Genomic DNA, 8,686 nt, shown 5'->3' with positions numbered 1-8,686 from the left:
TAAAGAAATATTTGTAATGAACAACAGAGCCAAACTAACAGCATTGCTTTATGAAATTTATATGAAGTGTATTGTGTCCAATGTGAGCAACCAGGCAACACAAAAAGGAGCTTTTCAAGGGAGCTCTTTAAGGTACACAAATGTTATGAAGTCTTTGCCAACAAGGATGTGATTTCACTAATGTGGGGTACCTTTTTTAAAAGTATACTAGTGCCATCGCAGGCCCCTTGCCCAAAATTCACCAGCTTATAACAGTACAGAGCACATTCACTCTGGTGATCTAGTGGCAGTTAAAGGACACATTGGAGTAGACGACCGAGTTAAGAAGTAGGCCCAATGGAATGCCATGCCCAATTCCCCAAAGTGGTGTCCTTTTTGGACTTATTAAAATAGTGCTATCACAGCCCCCTAGCTCAAAATGCACCTTACAGCGCACGTTAACCCTGGTGATCTAGTGGCAGTTAAAGGACACATTGCAGGAGACCGAGTTAAGAAGTAGGCCCAATGTAATGTAATGCCCAATTCCTCAATGTGGGGTCCTTTCTTTACTAAATAAAATAGTGCTATCACAGCTCCCTAGCCCAAAATTCAGTGGCCTATAACAGCACAGAGCCCGTTAACCCTGGTGATCTAGTGGCAGTTAAAGGACACATTGCAGGAGACCGAGTTAAGAAGTAGGCCCAGTGGAATGCCATGCCCAATTCCCCAATGTGGTGTCCTTTTTGGACTTATTAAAATAGTGCCATCACAGCCCCCTAGCCCAAAATGTACATTACAGCGCACGTTAATCTTGGTGATCTAGTGGCAGTTAAAGGACACATTGCCGGAGACCAAGTTAAGAAGTAGGCCCAATGTAATGTAATGTCCAATTCCCCCGTGTGGGGTCCATTCTTTACTAAATAAAATTGTGCCATCACAGCCCCGTAGCCCATAATTTAGTGGCCTATAACAGCACAGAGCCCGTTAACCCTGGTGATCTAGTGGCAGTTAAAGGACACATTGCAGGAGGCCGAGTTAAGAAGTAGGCCCAATGAAATGCCATGCCCAATTCGCCAATGTGGTGTCCTTTTTGGACTTCTTAAAATAGTGCAATCACATCCCCCTTGCCAAAAATGCTCCTTACAGAGCATGAAAACCACAGCTTCATGAGAAGCATGCCCATATAACAGTTATGAATAGATAACATATAATCCAATTATATTAAAGGGCCATAACGGACATATCTATGGGATAATCGCTACCAAAAGATAAACTACCATAGAAAAAATACGATCAAGAGCACCCAACAAAGTTTGTAATAGAAAAAATGCAAATACTTTATTAAATATGAATAAAACACGATATTCAGTAAGGCCAGAGAGGGAAGTAGGAAAAACTCAGGTCACAATGTTCACCAGGAAACGGCCAGGGGTACAGGCATGTGGACCATATAAATAGAAACAATCAATGTCTAAGTTCCAAAGGAGGACTCCTATAAATGGCCATAGCAGGAAAAGAATACCCTGATAGGGAATATGTCTAAGAAATACAACAACAATGGCTTCTATTAGGATTAAACATAATTACCTGCGCAGGCACGAAATAAACCACGGTCCACAGCGTGTACCCACCCCAACGCGCGTTTCGGCGTGATGAGCCTTTCTCAAGGGGTAACAAGTAAGGGGAAGTGACGGACATAAAATAGGAAGCAACCACCAATCGCTGCTCGGTGAATCAGCTGAGTGGTATAATAACAATCAGTATGTGCTGGAAAGGTGATGTCATAAGTGCGCGCATTAACCATGTTGCCATAGCAATAAATCGCGCCAAGCCGCGACGAAATCTGATCATAATAGGGCATCGCCATTATTCACACATACCATCGCATGGCCGCTACTACTGAATCCCGTCCACCAGTGATGACGCGTACATCACCGAGGCAACACAGGACGCTGGGCGGCGCCGGCGTCTAACGCCGGGAGGGAACAGTCCCTCACTCCTCAGCGAGGAAAGACGCCGGAAGCCGGACAGCGGACCGAGCACCGTGGCGCGCACGCGTCTAGGTGATGGGCATAATAGAGAAAATGGATACCGGCGGTAAAATATGCAAAGAGTATGTGGAATAATGATAAGGGCGCAATAATTTACGTCCGAATCATAATGATACAGATGAAACCAAAAAACAGCACATATATGTACTACAATAACCTATTAACTACCACCATAAATTCTATGTATATACATAATTCAGAATATACAACAGTCATGTACAGTGTCATAACAAAATAGACAGATGGCGACCAAGTATGAATAGACACAATATTCGGAAACGGATCCAGATGTTCTAGCAGCCGCATATGTTATATAGAAGCGATGACCAATCCATCCAGTCATGCACAGAATGTCCAAAAGAATTAGCTGTACTGCATAAACCGAGCAGAAGAGAGGTAGATGGTTGCTAGATAAAATGAATAAAAGAGTTAAAAACAAAGAAAACGCCTACATGTGCACATAACCAGTGGAAATCATGTAAAACATAATACAGTATAGGCCCGAAGAGGGAGGACTAGCTCATAAAAAAGGAACAAAGCTAATTGTTTCATTTAACCCTTTGGGCTGGACAGTGTCCAAAGCCCAGATCCACCTTGTCTCACAGCGTGCCAATTTCTGACTTAGGTTGCCCCCACGGATCCCGGGAATCATCATATCAATTCCCCTGACCCTTAGGAGGGAACTGTCACAATCATGATGTAGTTTGAAATGACGTGGTAAAGTCCTGAGCGTGGCTACGTCATCATGGCCAGCCGCCGCCTCAATCCCCAAAATGTGCTCACGCACCCGCACCTTTAGTTGGCGAGTGGTCATGCCTACATAAATTAAATTACAGGGGCAGACAGCAAAATAAACCACATAGCGTGAATTACACGAAATGTGTTTCCTGATATCATATGTCTTAGTACCTGCAGAGTTGAAAAAGGTGCGAGTGCGCTCGACACTGGGGCAGGCGACGCACCGGCCACAAGGAGTACAGCCACACACAGGACAACCCATATCCAAAAAAGTGGATTTAATTTCACCTTGGTAGTGGCTGTGTACAAGGTGGTCTCTCAAATTCCGTGAGCGTCTCACTGTGACACTAGGAGTAGCGGGCAACAATTGATTTAGGACCGGATCGGTCTGAAGAATCGGCCATGCTTTTTGGAGACAACTCCTCATTCGTGAGAACTGAGCGTGATAATTCGTGATAAACCTAATCTTTTGGTTACTCTTCGGGGTTTTATTCTTATAGAGCAGAGATTGCCTGGTGGTATGTCTCGCTCTATTATATGCTCTCTTAATAGAGCGTCCACTGTAGCCCCTTTCACGAAATCTCACGCTCAAATCTTGTGCTTTAGTTTTGAAATCATTCTCATCGGAACAAATCCTGCGAAGACGCAGGAATTGTCCGATCGGAATGGAGTTGATGAGAGGCTTCGGGTGGGCAGAGGAGGCATGCAGCAACATGTTGGATGCAGTCTCTTTCCTAAAGATAGTAGTCTGCAGGGTGTCCTCAAGGTCCCTCCATATCTTGACATCAAGGAAATCAATGCTATCAACATCATGACGATAAGTGATGTGGATATTTTTATCATTCAAATTGATCACCTCCATGAACTCAGAAAGTTGTAACTGGTTCCCCTGCCAGATCAGGAAAATGTCATCGATGTACCGTACCCAAAAGGGGATACGGTCCATCGAAAGACCCTGATCTGACAGGGGGAGGTCCCTCTCCCACAGCCCCAGGTAATTAACCTCAGTTCTCATCCACTAACTGATACTGATTTGACTTTGTTGGGTAGGGGTCTTACCTTCTCACCAATATCAAGATTTGATATGTTCACGGCAATCAAGGATTTACACTTGTTTGCCAGGACATTGATATTTAAAAGACATTTTTTTGATCCCCACTTGCAATCTTTGTTTCCCACAGAGAAGGAACAAATAGCATTGCAGGATCTAGAGGATTTGGCCTTGGAGCATCAATCTGGGGAAGGAGGTAAGATCCCATCATCCATCAGAGTCAAGTCTACAGGTACCGTCACACTTAGCGACGCTGCAGCGATACCGACAACGATCCGGATCGCTGCAGCGTCGCTGTTTGGACGCTGGAGAGTTGTCACACAGACCGCCCTCCAGCGACCAACGATGCCAGTAACCAGGGTAAACATCGGGTAACTAAGCGCAGGGCCGCGCTTAGTAACCCGATGTTTACCCTGGTTACCATCCTAAAATTAAAAAAAACAAACACTACATACTTACCTAACGCTGTCTGTCCCCGGCGCTCTACTTCTCTGCACTCCTCCTGTACTGTCTGTGTGAGCACAGCGGCCGGAAAGCAGAGCGGTGACGTCACCGCTCTGCTTTCCGGCTGACCGACGCTCACAGCCAGTACAGGAGGAGTGCAGAGCACAGCGCTGGAGGACAGACGGCTGTAGGTAAGTATGTAGTGTTTGGTTTTTTTTACTTTTAGGATGGTAACCAGGGTAAACATCGGGTTACTAAGCGCGGCCCTGCGCTTAGTTACCCGATGTTTACCCTGGTTACCAGTGAAGACATCGCTGAATCGGTGTCACACACGCTGATTCAGCGATGTCTACGGGGAGTCCAGAGACCAAATAAAGTTCTGGACTTTCTTCCCCGACCAGCGACAGCACAGCAGGGGCCTGATCGCTGCTGCCTGTCACACTGGACGATATCGCTAGCGAGGACGCTGCAACGTCACGGATCGCTAGCGATATCGTCTAGTGTGACGGTACCTTAAGAAATTCCCTCCTCTATCTACATGTGCAGCGATAGATTTATTTGTGCAGGTTGTCACGAAGGAATTTAACAGGATCCCTAGAGGGGTTGGTAGAGACAATCTTACTCGTACTGAACGTGAGAGATTGGAGGTCCTGCGGGAGCTTCCGGACGTAGTGCTGAAGCCAGCCGATAAAGGCGGCAATGTTGTCATATGGCCTAAATCCTCCTATGAAAATGAGGCCTTTCGTCAGTTGGGAAATAGGACATGCTATAAACGTTTGACATATAATCCATTGTCGTCCTTTACTGACCAACTTAACAAAATTCTTAAAATTGCCGTCAATAAGGAGGTTATCACCAAAAAGCTGGCTTCGGCACTACAAGTTGTTGAACCAGCCATTTCCACCATGTACTTGTTACCCAAGATACATAAGAACCGTGAAGCTCCCCCGGGTCGTCCGATCATCTCGGGTTCAGGTAATTATCTTGAAAAAGTAAATTTATGGTTGGATTCCAAATTACAACCTCTTGTTGAAAGTCTCCCTTCATTCTTGTTGGATACTGGGGAGTTCCTTAAGAGGGTGGATGGTCTCCATATTGGGCCAGAAACCATACTTGTAACAGGTGATGTTGAATCCCTGTATACAAACATTAAACATGAGGATGGTCTGGCCGCAACCAAATTCTTCTTGGACATGTCTAATCTACCAATGGGGATCATCCACCTGATTATGGAACTCCTCCATTTTTCCCTTACACATAATTTTTTATTTTTAAGGGGTCCTTCTTCCTGCAGCTCCAGGGCACCGCCATGGGTGCGGCTTTTGCGCCGGCCTATGCAAAAATTGTTCCTGGGGCTGTGGGAGAGGGACCTCCCCCTGTCAGATCAGGGTCTATCGATGGACCGTATCCCCTTTTGGGTACGTTACAGCGATGACATTTTCCTGATCTGGCAGGGGAACCAATTACAACTTTCTGAGTTCATGGAGGTGATCAATTTGAATGATAAAAATATCCACATCACTTATCATCATGATGTTGATAGCATTGATTTCCTCGATGTCAAGATATGGAGGGACCTTGAGGACACCCTGCAGACTACTATCTTTAGGAAAGAGACTGCATCCAACATGTTGCTGCATGCCTCCTCTGCCCACCCGAAGCCTCTCATCAACTCCATTCCGATCGGACAATTCCTGCGTCTTCGCAGGATTTGTTCCGATGAGAATGATTTCAAAACTAAAGCACAAGATTTGAGCGTGAGATTTCGTGAAAGCGGCTACAGTGGACGCTCTATTAAGAGAGCATATAATAGAGCGAGACATACCACCAGGCAATCTCTGCTCTATAAGAATAAAACCCCGAAGAGTAACCAAAAGATTAGGTTTATCACGAATTATCACGCTCAGTTCTCACGAATGAGGAGTTGTCTCCAAAAAGCATGGCCGATTCTTCAGACCGATCCGGTCCTAAATCAATTGTTGCCCGCTACTCCTAGTGTCACAGTGAGACGCTCACGGAATTTGAGAGACCACCTTGTACACAGCCACTACCAAGGTGAAATTAAATCCACTTTTTTGGATATGGGTCGTCCTGTGTGTGGCTGTACTCCTTGTGGCCGGTGCGTCGCCTGCCCCAGTGTTGAGCGCACTCGCACCTTTTTCAACTCTGCAGGTACTAAGACATATGATATCAGGAAACACATTTCGTGTAATTCACGCTATGTGGTTTATTTTGCTGTCTGCCCCTGTAATTTAATTTATGTAGGCATGACCACTCGCCAACTAAAGGTGCGGGTGCGTGAGCACATTTTGGGGATTGAGGCGGCGGCTGGCCATGATGACGTAGCCACGCTCAGGACTTTACCACGTCATTTCAAACTACATCATGATTGTGACAGTTCCCTCCTAAGGGTCAGGGGAATTGATATGATGATTCCCGGGATCCGTGGGGGCAACCTAAGTCAGAAATTGGCACGCTGTGAGACAAGGTGGATCTGGGCTTTGGACACTGTCCAGCCCAAAGGGTTAAATGAAACAATTAGCTTTGTTCCTTTTTTATGAGCTAGTCCTCCCTCTTCGGGCCTATACTGTATTATGTTTTACATGGTTTCCACTGGTTATGTGCACATGTAGGCGTTTTCTTTGTTTTTAACTCTTTTATTCATTTTATCTAGCAACCATCTACCTCTCTTCTGCTCGTATACCTAATGTGAACAAACGGGAGCAAATGCCAATATAAAAAATCTTTCAAATCTTTATTGTAAACACATATTAATAACGAAGTACAAAATAATTAAAATAGAGGAAATATGACTGCACAATACAGCCGCCTCACTCAGTAACACACCCCTTACAAATCCTCAGTATAGTTGTAGGTAAACGCCCATTTGGCTAATCAACACATATGCACTTAGAACTACCTATGTATAACCATAGTTCACTAATGGATCATTCCAATATAGAAATGTTAATATATCCTATCTAACAGATGTTCCCTGCACAAGTAGTTGTTGGGGATTGTTCCCAGATAAGATGCAGAGTATAGAGACGGAGTCTGTCTAATGATCCATAAGGATACAGCAAAGTTAACAGCCACCATATACTAGTGTCAGGGCTGTTCACAGTGGTAACTGACTACAGATACTGTGCTCTAATTTAAAGGCAAGTGCCAGAGTATAAATACAACTTCTTAAGTATACATGCAAAGTACAGTCAATAGTGCTTAACCAGCGTATCCAAGGCAACATTTAGCAACACCCAATACATGGTATCAGTTGGAGTGGTAAATAAAGGGGTATACGACCTAGTGTGGCGGCGAGGGTCCCCGACGCACGTTTCGCTTCTTCCAGGGGGATTCTTCTTCACGGTAAGAATCCCCCTGGAAGAAGCGGAACGCAAAACGCGCGTCGGGGACCCTCGCTGCCACACTAGGTCGTATACCCCTTTATTTACCACTCCAACTGATACCATGTATTGGGTGTTGCTAAATGTTGCCTTGGATACGCTGGTTAAGCACTATTGACTGTACTTTGCATGTATACTTAAGAAGTTGTATTTATACTCTGGCACTTGCCTTTTAATTAGAGCACAGTATCTGTAGTCAGTTACCACTGTGAACAGCCCTGACACTAGTATATGGTGGCTGTTAACTTTGCTGTATCCTTATGGATCATTAGACAGACTCCGTCTCTATACTCTGCATCTTATCTGGGAACAATCCCCAACAACTACTTGTGCAGGGAACATCTGTTAGATAGGATATATTAACATTTCTATATTGGAATGATCCATTAGTGAACTATGGTTATACATAGGTAGTTCTAAGGCTAGGGTCACATTGCGTTAGTGCAATCCGTTTAGCGCTAGCGCTAGCGGATTGCGCTAACGCAATGTTTTATATGGGGCTGCGGTCGGGGTCGCGGTAACGTCCCCGCTCTCGCAGATCGCCGATCTGCGAGAGCGGGGAACGGACCGCGGGCGCGCCTCGGACGCTGCAAGCAGCGTCCGCGGCGCGCCAGGAATCTCCGGCGCGTCGCTAGCGCGTGCCGATCATGGCACGCGCTAGTGTAGCGCGTTCCCATTAGCGTGAATGGGCGCATTAACGGACGCGTTGCACGGCGTTAATTTCGCCGTGCAACGCTGTCCGTTTAACGCGGTCCCATAACGCAATGGGAACCCAGCCTTAGTGTATATGTGTTGATTAGCCAAATGGGCGTTTACCTACAACTATACTGAGGATTTGTAAGGGGTGTGTTACTGAGTGAGGCGGCTGTATTGTGCAGTCGTATTTCCTCTATTTTAATTATTTTGTACTTCGTTATTAATATGTGTTTACAATAAAGATTTGAAAGATTTTTTATATTGGCATTTGCTCCCGTTTGTTCAGATTAGGTATATGCATTGAGGTGGGAGACGCCACATAT

Source organism: Ranitomeya imitator, chromosome 3 (assembly GCF_032444005.1).
Source record: "Ranitomeya imitator isolate aRanImi1 chromosome 3, aRanImi1.pri, whole genome shotgun sequence".
Taxonomy (NCBI): domain Eukaryota; kingdom Metazoa; phylum Chordata; class Amphibia; order Anura; family Dendrobatidae; genus Ranitomeya; species Ranitomeya imitator.
This window is presented reverse-complemented; position numbering follows the sequence as displayed.